Source organism: Thamnophis sirtalis, unplaced genomic scaffold (assembly GCF_051295495.1).
Source record: "Thamnophis sirtalis isolate CommonGarterSnake01/CBP01778 unplaced genomic scaffold, rThaSir2_p1.2 scaffold_6, whole genome shotgun sequence".
NCBI lineage: Eukaryota > Metazoa > Chordata > Lepidosauria > Squamata > Natricidae > Thamnophis > Thamnophis sirtalis.
The window spans coordinates 84,627,854-84,639,864 of record NW_028261386.1 but is presented as its reverse complement, the minus strand read 5'-3'; the positions used below and the strand labels follow the sequence as shown (position 1 = coordinate 84,639,864).

At 42.0% G+C, this 12,011-nt stretch overlaps 1 protein-coding gene across 2 annotated transcripts in view; it reads left to right on the top strand.

The window, feature by feature from the left end:
* GRM1 (glutamate metabotropic receptor 1) overlaps positions 1-12,011 on the top strand; it is a 268,242-nt gene that overhangs the window by 68,938 nt on the left and 187,293 nt on the right. The window lies entirely within an intron of this gene.

Here is a 12,011-nt window from a genome sequence, read left to right as displayed (position 1 = left end):
TCCTTCCGAGGTGGGTAAAATGAGGACCCAGATTGTTGGGGGCAATATGCTGACTCTCTGTAAACCGCTTAGAGAGGCCTGAAAGGCCTATGAAGCGGTATATAAGTCCACTGCTATTGCTATTGCTATTGCTATGTTGTGGATTAATAGAGGAGCACAGAATTGATCTTGGAGAAAATACATGGCAACCATTAAGACAACATGAGTTTTGTCTGGAAAAACAAGACAGAGAGATAAAGAAACTCAAGATTGCCCCAACTTGATTCTCTTTAGTATAAGAGGGAGGGAAGGCAAAACACTTGCAGGATTTCAAGAATCTGTTATTTTGCCCTAAATTAATAAAGTAGATTTCCACTTTTTTTTGTGATATCTGCTTCCTGACCTGGCCTAATTTGAAGGGTTGACAGGTGTTGAATAATGGTCCTTCCTCTTTATATGTCTCCCTCCCACAAAGATCTCCAAATGTTTCATTTTCAATGACTTATTGTCTTTATTTCTTTTTTTACACTTTTATGGAAACATTTGTTTTGTGGGAAATATGTAAGCACAAAACCCAAACATTTTCCCCACCCTCACTTAAAATTTCCAGCTCTGCACCTTGATAGTATCCTATCCACTTTACATCTTTAAGAGCCAAGGTGGCGCAGTGGTTAAATGCAGCACTGCAGGCTACTGCTAGATCAGCAGGTCAGCGGTTCAAATCTCACCGGCTCAGGGTTGACTCAGCCTTCCATCCTTCCGAGGTGGGTAAAATGAGGACCCAGATTGTTGGGGGCAATATGCTAACTCTCTGTAAACCGCTTAGAGAGGCCTGAAAGGCCTATGAAGCGGTATATAAGTCTACTGCTATTGCTATTGCTATCATTGCCCATGGTTCTTGTCCCTCCCAAAATTGCTACCTCCAGAATGAAGGATTAGTCATGCTTGATGTAAAATAATTCTCAAGAACTTACTGGGGAGGAGAAAAAAGGTTGCTCTTGTAGGAGATGATGATAAAGCTGAGAAAGGAATGGGAGAGAAAGCAGACATAAATAATCAAGAGAGAAGACCAAACCAGTTGATAACTTATCTTGCAAGTGGCAATTTAGTCCAGTTGTAAAATTATACAATGATAGCAACTTAATTAAACTCTGTACACATGAGGCTGTGGAATTCCTTTGCCATATCCAAAATTCTATATCCACCCCAAGCTAGCATGACTTACTGATTTCTACGCATTTCTTACTTCATTGAACATGCCAACTGTGTGCTGCTTGATAACCGAATTGGACAACATTTCTTTGTTCGCTCCAAAATTAATACAATATTTTCAGTTAAAAATAAAGCTCTTTCACTACTTCATCCGATAACTGAAAACCTGTGTCATAATTAGAGATCCATCTATATTTTTGAGTACTGAAAATATCACAAGAACAAAAATGTTTCCAAGGGAATGGAAAATTATGTGCAAAATGAAAACAATGTGATAAATATTTCCAGCATGCATTTAATCTTGAATACCATGAGTAGTTTTATTTGAATAAAACTAGGAACTTTGAATTATATTTCTGCAGGAAAACTCCAAATATGTCTGAGAAAAGTTGTGTATTTTAGTACAAGGAAAACTCTGTTTCTCCTTTTTGGCTAAGCTAGAGATGAGAAAAGATTTCAGGCAAGTACAGTATATGGATGGTTCCTCTTTTCAGGCAAAAGCAGAAGTAGTTGTTTTAGCTGATTCCTCAGGTAAAGGGCACAGGTGAGACAACCCCTATTGCTAGTTATCAAAAATATCATGGATTTGGCAATTTGTGCCAGTGGTAGAATTGATGTCTTTTGAACATCATTGACAGATACCTGTTCCTTTTCTTTCAATTGCCTGAGGGTTTCAACTTGTCACTGTTTCAATTTACCATTTCTTATGGACCCAGATGATGTATCCCTGCACTCAGGAGTGGTAGACAGAGCTGTCAAAAAAAGAAAGTAGTAATGATAGGAAGCTTAGAGTACCATGAAACCTGTCAAAATAAGAGGAAGAAATTTGGAGTAAATACTTTCTTCTTCCAGTTCATTTAATTCATAACCCTAGTGGCAGATGCCGTGAGAGTAATTCTCCCCCTTCCAGGGATGGGATTCTACAGGTTTGGACCACTTCGGGCAAACAGGTAGTTCTGATGATCAGCTGGGAGCAAACTGGTTCGGCCAGGCGATCAGATAGTCCCACCTGCCCGCTCCCGCTATTTTCCTACCTTTATCTTCTCAGCTGATTCACGTGGCAGAGCAGATTGCTGTTCGAATGAGCTGTGTTACTCCTCCAAAGAAACCCATAAGTGAAGATTTCTTCAAACTAGGCATGTGCAAATCATGCAATCACCAAACCGGTGGTTAAACTGGGAGGATTCCATCACTGCCCCCTTCCCTAAACAATTGCAAAAACTGCTGAGTTATGTAAATATATCTTTCCTTCCTTCCTTCCTTCCTTCCTTCCTTCCTTCCTTCCTTCCTTCCTTCCTTCCTTCCTTCCTTCCTTCCTTCCTTCCACATGAATTGTTGAGACACCTATATAGTCACCCAATGTGCCTTCAAAAACTCATCTTTCTCCCCTCAAATATGTCATCTTTGGAAAGGACCAAGATTTGGAATTATGGACAAAAAAGGAAGTAGGTAATGTTGTGATTGTTGTGGGTCTCCAATGACTGGTCTGGGGGAGAGAAGTTAAAGAATGGCTGAAGAATTCTTCTACACTTCAGTGACGTTTAAAAGATTTATCTCCCTTGTGTATTAAAAACATGCAGTTGAGGGGTGGGGTCCAACCAGTTTAACAACTGGTTCACTTCACTGTGCGCGAATGTGCAGTTTACAGAGAAATCACCTTGCGCATTACTGCTGGGGAGGAAAACAGTTGAGGTGCAGCAATCCTCTTTGTCGCGCCTATCAGCTGGGCTTCAGAAAAGGGATATACGAGTATAGCACAGGGCCGGGAAGGGCGAATCGGTTTTCTCCCAGTGATAGTCAGAACTACAGGTTCACCTGAATTAGTCTGAACCAATAGAATCCCACTCCTGATGCAGTTATGTATGCTACCAAGTGATTGTTCACTTCAAAAATCTACCTATTTAAGTTTGTTTCTTCCTCTATTTTTCCTCATATCTTTCATTCCTTTTGTGCTGTGCCACCTAGGACAATTTTTTTTTTCAAAATTCAAAATTTTGAATTTCAAATTTTTTTACTACTGGTTCTGTGGGCTTGGCTTGGCTTAGTGGGCAGGCTTGGTGGGCGTGGCTTGGTGGGCATGGCAGGGGAAGGATACTGTAAAATCTCCATTCCCACCCCACTCCAGGAGAAGGATACTGTAAAATCCCCATTCCCTCCTGATCAGCTGGGACTCGGGAGGCAGATAATAGATGGGGGCAGGGCCAGTCAGGGGTGGTATTTACTGGTTGTCCAAACTACTCAAAATTTCCGCTACCGGTTCTGCAGAACTGGTCAGAACCTGCTGAATACCACCTCTGAGCACAATGCTCCTTTTGTGCTTTGCCTTCCTCATGGAAGCCTCTGTAGGGGCTTCCCAGTGGTGGGTTGCCAATTTGTTTACTACCGGTTCGGGTGCGCATATGCAGAAGCTTCCGGGCAGGTGGGCGGAGCCTCCCACCATATCTACTACTGGTTCACCCGATCTGGGATTAACTGGGAGCAACCCACCTCTGGGGGCAGGGCCAGTCAGGGGTAGTATTTACTGGTTGTCCAAACTACTCAAAATCTCCACTACCGGTTCTCCAGAACTGGTCAGAACCTGCTGAATACCACCACTGGTGCCACCTCATGTCACTTTATGTGACATGTAAACAAAGGAGAGCATTGAAAGAGAAGGCTTCATCTGTTTTTAATTCCATGTCAATCTCCATCTATCCCTTTGAAATACAGAGGCATGCCAAAAGATATATCTGTAACAATATCATTTTCACAACTATAGTAAGATGATCAAAAAATAAAATAACCCAAAACAAAAACATGTACAGCTTGGAAGAAAGGAAAGCAAATTCCTCTCACACGCCCACCCAATATTCATCTGAAATTTTACAAGTTTCTTAGTGTCACCTCTATGTCGCAAGCTCGGGCAGGAGCTGTCATGTAAAGCTTAAATTGCTGAAAGAAGTCACAAAATCTGAGAAATAAACATATTAACAAAACATATTATGATGTCATTTTCCACACTGGCAAAATCTGTTTTCAATAACTGAAATAAAATCTTGGCTAATCTTAATAAAACTCCTTATTTTTCTAAAACAGAAATTTGGTATGAAGACAGATAATAATTCTGATATCCTTGAACTCTAGGAAGGCACTGAGATCTTTCACAGGAAAACCAGAAATCTTTAGTGACAACCTCTCTTGTATTTATTTATTTGCCTGTCCCAATCCTAATAGATTCTTAGAGAAGAACAAGGCCAATATAATACTAAAATGTATGAATATGATGACAGTAAAAAGAACCATCTAGTTACTGAACCCACAAATCAGATCAGACCTGATAACAGAAGCAATATGAATGGCCTATGAACCTCATGAAAAAGGGAAACCTTCAGGAATTGTTCATATAAAAACAATTACACAAAAGCTCAGTCTAACAATACCAAGAGCTGTGAAGAAATATCTACACTTTTATAGGAAATTAATTTAAACAGTTTTTTTTCAATCACCAACCAAAATGTTCAGACCGAGCTTCTCGGTTCAGATTTAGGCATGGGTGTTATTGAACTTTGTTGGCTATCTGTAAATCTAGTTTTGCGCACAAGAACAATACAAATAAGTTTCATTAGAGTTATACTGATTTCCAAAAAGAATGAGGCGATGCTCACTGCAGGATAATGTTTGATTTCCTTTTAGACAGTCAAAGATTAAAGCTGCATAGATAAGACATTGGTCTGATATCTCCAGCCACAGTCTGTAGACCAAATGAGACAAAAATCCACCCAAGATGTGAACTTAAGTTTTAAAATGTAAGGTTTAAAATATACTCAAGTTATCAAGTGCCAAAAAGAGACTTAAGCGAAGGCTTGGAAAAAGTAACAGCTTTTATTTTGGACAAAGAAAATAGCTGAGTGGACAGCTCCACAGCATACAGGCAAGGAAGGGCCACACTTGGGAAGAGTGTGGCGAACATCTTATACATTCATGTAGCCAATCAGAGACAAAAGTTTGTTACCCAACCCTGGTCAATGTCTTGGTCATGCCCTTCTTATCTATAGAAGAGGGCATAGAATGTCTGTGCCCTGTCCATGCCTTGTCCATGTCTTCCTTATTTATAGATAATTCCTTGTAGCCTTGGGTGTTCATGCCCTCCTTATCTATTTTGATTCAACCCTGCACAGCTCCTGGTTCTGACATCCTTACCTATTCTCCAAGGATGTGCCTAGCATCAGCGCGGAAGCAAGAAATAGAAGCAAGATAGCAAGAGTTAAACTAATTCTTATTACTACATCCTATTACTATGTCCCTTGAACACCTTCTTAATAGTATCATAACCTCAGCTCGGAAACTTTTAAGATCTCCAAATTGTGCCAGGATAGCAGCAAAAGTTATAAAAGTTGAAAATAGGAACCTCCCACAAAATGAGAGTTGGAATGATTTACCAGTAAATGGAATAAAGAAGAAATAAGCCCGGTGCAAACAGATAAGATGAGAGAAATGCTTGATCCCAGATGTCACTTGATTTGGAAATGTGGCTATGGCAGAGTCTGTTACTATAATTACAGTAATATATTAGCTATCCCATTTTCTGACTATACATAGCAACAATCACCCAGTCTATCTTGACTCTTGCGCTGCACTGTTATGCTTGAAAAGTGTCCCAAAATTGCCATTAGTATAGGGTGGGTGGCTAAGCTAGTGCCAGGTACAGGGATTATAGAATTCCTATGATCAAAGTCCTCCTCCTTGTCTGCCAGTTACCTTCGGGGTACAATACAGAGTGCAGATCTTGATCTAGTGGTTAGGTCACCAGGCCAGAAAGGGGTAGACTGTGAGTTCTAGTCCTACCTTAGTCATGAAAGTCAGTGAATGACCTTGGGCCAATCACACGCTCTCAGCCCAACTCACTCACAGGGTGGTTGTGGAGAAAATAGGAGGAAGATGTGTTAGGTATGTTTGTCGCCTTGAGTTATTTCTAAAAATAATAAAGGTGGGCTACAAATAAATAAAATATTTAAACTCCTTCAACATTTTTCCTAAGAACACGCTAAACTTGTGTGTCTTCAGTTGAGTTGACTACTTGTAATAGAATATTTTATTTCTCTTTCATTCAGTTGTCTACAGTTTATATTCTTCCTTTGCCCTTTTATTGCTATTTTGATTTTCTGTCTTCTCTATGTAAATTCATGTCTTATTTTTTCCATCTTCTTATGTCTCTTATGAATTCTTAATTTACATTTCTACTTATTGCTGCAGCCTGACTTAACTTCAGCCATATCTGTGTTTATCTGTGTTCTTTCAGCTGGTGCTCAAATGCCCTGCATCTCCATCCTCCGCCAGCCCTCACAAAGGCCCTTGTTAATTGCTTGCAGGTGTTACGCTTTTCTGTTGCTGGGTAGAGGGGGCGGTTTCACAGCCTCCACTTCTGGTCTGCTGCTATGCTGAGTTGCTTCTTCAAGCCTCATGTTGGATCTTTGGTCTACTTGGTAGTCCCTATCTTTACATTCCAAGTGTTGCCTCTTCTGGCTATCAAAGGCTTGCCAGCATTCTGGACCTCATTTTTCTAGATGCTGCTGCAGCAACTTCTGAGATCCTCAGTTCGTTTGTGCTTCCCATACAATGAGCTGTCATACTGCTCTTGGTCCAGTGACTCTCCAGTCCAAAGTCATTCTCATCCGGCCACAGCCACAGAGACTTCAGTTGCTGTTGCCAGTCTCTGGGTTTCTCCCAGCATTTAGCAGAGGTCTCCAACCACTTCCTGTTCTTCATAGACCTCATTTTCTTCATCCTCATGCCCATGCCACGGTGCTTTTCACACTTCCACTTTTCCCTCAGTTGTGGACTTCACACTTTATATGTAGCTTACCCCAAGGGTTGGCTTTAAACAGGAAGGAGGAGATACAGATATTTCCTTTTTCCTTTGCATTTCCTCCTTCCCCACATCTCCACTTTCTTAATGTTTAGGAAGTTGGCAAAGGCACATTTCTTCCACCAACATTTGAACTGTTCATTTATCTTATTTTAATTTATTTCATGTTAATGTTTGACTATTATTTGTATTTTAATTGTATTGAAATTGCTGTATAATGCAATGACTCTAAGCAAAGAAAGAAAGGCAGAATATAGATCTAAAATTGGTATTAATTACCATATTTTTCAGACTATAAGACACACCAGAGTATAAGACACATCACGAAAAAAAAAGGTTTTTGCACTCTGTAGGCCTCCCAAACCCTCTGCATGCCTCGTTGTTTGCAAAAAAAAAAAAAAAAGAGGGAGCATGCAGAGTTTTGGGGGGCTTGTAGAGTGCTCCTGGGGGCTGGGGGGGGCCCAAAGCGAGCAAAAAACAGCCAGTTTTTCACAAAAAGGGGGCATTGTTTTGAAAAAAAGGGGGAGGCATGCAGAGCTTTGGGAGGCTTGTAGAGTGCTCCTGGGGACTGGGGGGGGAGCAAAAATGAGCAAAAACAGCCTATTTTTTTCCAAAAGGGGATATTTTTTTGCAAAAAAAGGGGGGGCATGCACAAGCTTTCAGAGGCTTGTAGAGTGCCCCGGGGTATGGGGGGACAAAAATGAGCAAAACCAGACCATTTTTTTGCTCATTTTTGCCCTCCCCAGCCCCCAGGAGCACTTTGCAAGCCTCCCAAACCCTCTGCACATCAATTTTTGCAAAGTGGGTGGGGTTTCGGTAGGCCAAAAATGCTGTATTTAGTGCATAAGATGCACCCCGATTTTCACCCTTTGGGGGGGGGGGGGAAGGTGTGTCTTATACTCCAAAAAATACGGTAATCAATCAATCAATCAATCAATCAATCAAAGCATGTGTGAAATAAGAAAATGACCAAAACTGGAACAAAGAGCAATGGAGTGAAAATACTGCACCAGTCAGTGGACCAAGCACTTCAAATCAAACAACAGACAATAAAGCAAATTTTTAAAAGGTACATAAAACAATGGATTTGCAGAATCCTTGAGATTCTCCAAATGCCTAATCTGTAGGGACGTTCACAGAGTCTGTTTTCTACAACTTTAATGTTATTTATTGAAGACATGTCATTAGAATACTAGCTCCATCTTCTCACCAGCCCAATTCTGAAGGAACCTGAAGCTGATACAAACATTCCAGTATATAAAACTGCGTTTTCCCTGGCAAAAAAGGGAAAGGCTTATTTGGTCATGGAGAAGAGGCAGGAACTGACACCGACTGGGGTGGTGAGTTGTTCAATTATACTTTCCAGGGGTGGGATTCAAATAATTTAACAACCGGTTCTCTGCCCTAATAACCAACTGGGTAAGCGTGACTTGGTGGTCATATGACCATGTGGGAATGGCCAACTCAATGTCACTCATGTCACTAGGCACTTCGCCTTAGATGTTACAATGTAATAAGAGTTAACAGGAGAGGCAGTTTCTAGTAAGCAGGGCAATAAAGATTAGGCTAGAAACAACAACAGAATGTTTCCTTTCTACCTTCCTTACAGGATTAGCCCTGTAAAGTGGGAAAAAACAAAATGAGATTTCTTCCAACAACCGGTTCTCTGAACTGCTTAGAAAGTTAACAACTGGTTCTCCCGAAAAGGTGCAAGCTGGCTGAATCCCACCACTTCTTTAGCCTATCTGTTGCCCCTTCAATGTGGTTTCAGTACCTCTTCTGCAATGCTGTTTTGGCTACAAATGGACAGTAGGATCTCAGTTTTTAGAGCCACATCCTTAATTTTGTTTTTCAAATGGGTCAATTTATCAGTGGATAAATCTGATTCTCTTTAATATAAGAGGACACATGTGTACTCTTACAGACTTTCAAGTTTCTGTTATTATACCTGTAAAGTGGCATTCATGAAATCTTTGAATGCCTACCTGGAAGGGTGAACAGTGGCAGCCAAGAGAGAGTCAACAACTTTAATTCTTTGCTAACATCTAGAGGGCATCCAGTTGATAAGCCAATAATTGTTTTGGAAAAATGAGGATATCCCACTATAGCCACCATCATTCATAGCTGTTCAGCATGGAAATTGGTGATGGCCTTTTCTATGGTTGGTGACATTCAAACTTTGCCCCAAAAACCATGCTAATCACTGCCCTTACACTGCCATGCAAAGGAACCATATGAACAGCATGGCTGTGCCAGATGCATTTAACAGGCATGTTATTGGAGCAGCACTATTTATGCTAACAGGATTGCCTTCTTTTTCCAGACTAGGAGGAAATTGTGGCAAAATGGCTGTACATATGACCATTACAGGTTTTTAAATAGATTTAATAGATGAGAGATGGGGTCATTGGCATAGAAAATATAGCCCCATCTAACAATGGTGTGAAACAAACCTCCCAGGTAGTACTTCAAATTCAGTAGAGAAACAACCCCCCCCCCACCAGATTGGCTATAATTTCATAAAGCAATTAATATAGTGATGTCCACGGTCATACATATATTCATATAGCTGTCAAAAGTATAGCTATTTATTAGAATTATGGTCATGGCTCATATTTTCATGATGAAAACAAAGAACAAAAAGCCTTTGCTGGAGCAGAGACATATTTAGAGGTACCGGTATTTGTTTTGACTCCTTGGGCAACACAATGCAGCTGCACTGAGGCGTAAAGAGACACATTGCTGGTAGGGGGTGGGGATGGACTTGGCATTCATTTCACTGAAATGTTTATTATTCAGGACAAGAGTCATCAGAGTGCAGCTCCTGAATTTTTAATTTAGAAGTGCTACCTATATAAGATTGGTAGCAATGCAGGGAACATTTTGTTATATTGGGATGAAGGTAATCTTCAACTGGGAATGGATTTTGTGCCTCTTGGTCAGAAATAGTAGACAGGTCCATCATATTAATATTTGATTTGTGAGTGTTTTAAATATGCAAACTGCTGCATTAGTCCAGCAGTTCACAAGAAGGGCATATGGTGGGCATGTTGCAAAGCATGCCTCTGAGTTTCCTTACATGGTTAGTTTGAGACCTCCTTCCTTCCTTTCTTTCTTTCTTCCTTCTGTCCTTCCTTCCATCCTTCTTCCCACCCTCCCTCCCTCCCTCGCATTTATTTCTTGGAAAGCAAATTATTGATTAAAACTTATGAGATATTTGTGTGGATAATACTATATGATTTCTTTATTTTAGTTTGATAGCTGAGCTTTTGCCCTTACATCCTGCATTGCAATCCTGGGTACATCAAAGAAAAAGGAAGGCTAATTTGGGCTGGTAATTGCATAGTCCAGTATAGCATTTCTTACTAGTTGTATAATACTTACAACTTTTAGTTTCCGGTCAGTGCCAGGACTTCCTCAATTGTAGTGGTTCTGCATTATGTTTGTATGTATAGAGTCAGAGTTGGGACGCAGGTATTTCTTTTCTGTATTCATAGAGCTTCAAAATAATAATAATAAGATAGAATGGAAAGGGCCTGAGAGATAATCTAATCCAACCTCCCACCCATTACAGGAACCTACTCCTATAATAACTCTGACAAATGAGCATCCAGTCTCCATTTAAACATCTCCAATGAAAGAGAATCTACTATCTCCTGAGAAAATCTAATCCACTGTTGAGCCATTCTTATTGTTAGAATATTTTTCCTAACCTCCATCTGAAATCTGTTTATAATTTAAACCCACTGTTTCTTGTCCTATTTTTCTGGAATAGCTCTGAAAATTTTCTGCTCTTTTACATGACTTCCCTTCATATAGTCTAAGATTAAGGTGACCAGACGTCCCGATTTTTGCGGGACAGTCACGATTTCGCACAATTTGTCCTGCGTCCTGGGGCGTTCTTAAAAAGTCCCAATTTTTGTGACCGCACCCGGAAGTAAGCCTGCCCCGCCCCCAGCCCTGTATACCCGTCCTGGCCAGAAGGTGTTTCGTCCCTTCTGTCTCCCCGTTTCTCAGAAAAGCAACTCCGGGAAGGTCCTTTGCTAGCAGGCAGGTTCTAGGATGCCTGCCACCACCAAAGGACCTTCCCGGAGTTGTTTTTCTGAGCAACAGGGAGACAGACAGGACAAAGTACCGTCCATTTTCCCCGTGCCACAAGGGCAGCAGGAAGACTAGGACAGGGCTCGGCTCCAGCCTGGGAGAGAAGCAGCAGAGAAAGGTAAACCAGCATTTTATATTTTATTTGTTTTATTTGCTTTCGGCCTGAGCAGGGCGGGGAAGACACCTTGCCAGAGACTGCTGGAGAACTCTTTCCGAAGAGAGGGTTTGGGAACTGGGCGGGCGAGATTGGAGCAGGCAGGCAGGGAGCGCACTTTCTCCCCTTTCCCATGGCCCGCCTTTCCCCCAGAGCCTGTGGACACGGCTGCTGTCTGTGCAGGTGGCCTGGAGGGAAGCCCCGAACCTCCTGGCATGGACCTGGCATTGGAGATCCGCGTTTCCAAAGCATAGTCATCAGTGGGAAGCCTTTGCTGGCCCGATGCCAGCTCTGAAGTTGCTTTCCTTTCTATTAAAGCCCCCGCTCAGCAAAGCAAGTCCGGGGAAGTCCCTTCCACCGGCTAGAAAAGGTCTGCCACGAACTGGGAAGCTGACGCACTCCCCTCTTCTCTGCCCCCCCTCCGCAACCCCGGATACTCTCTGCCACCACGCCTGAAGCATGGGAGTGCTCACCAGCCAGCAGAATGCCGCAGTGGAAGAGGTGGGTGTCCCGTCCAATTCCCTCTACAGATACCCCCCGAAATCTGGTAAGACGGAGCGAGTGGGGGTGGGGGGAATATGTGAGAGGTTTGCGGGGAGTCCCGCATGGCAGGGTTTTGAGCATGCTCCATACTCCGAGTTGAGGGAATGGCGAGAAGCGGCTGCAACCCCAGAGCTTGGCTAGGCGAGAGCTTTAAGACGAGCGGCGGGACGGACCCTT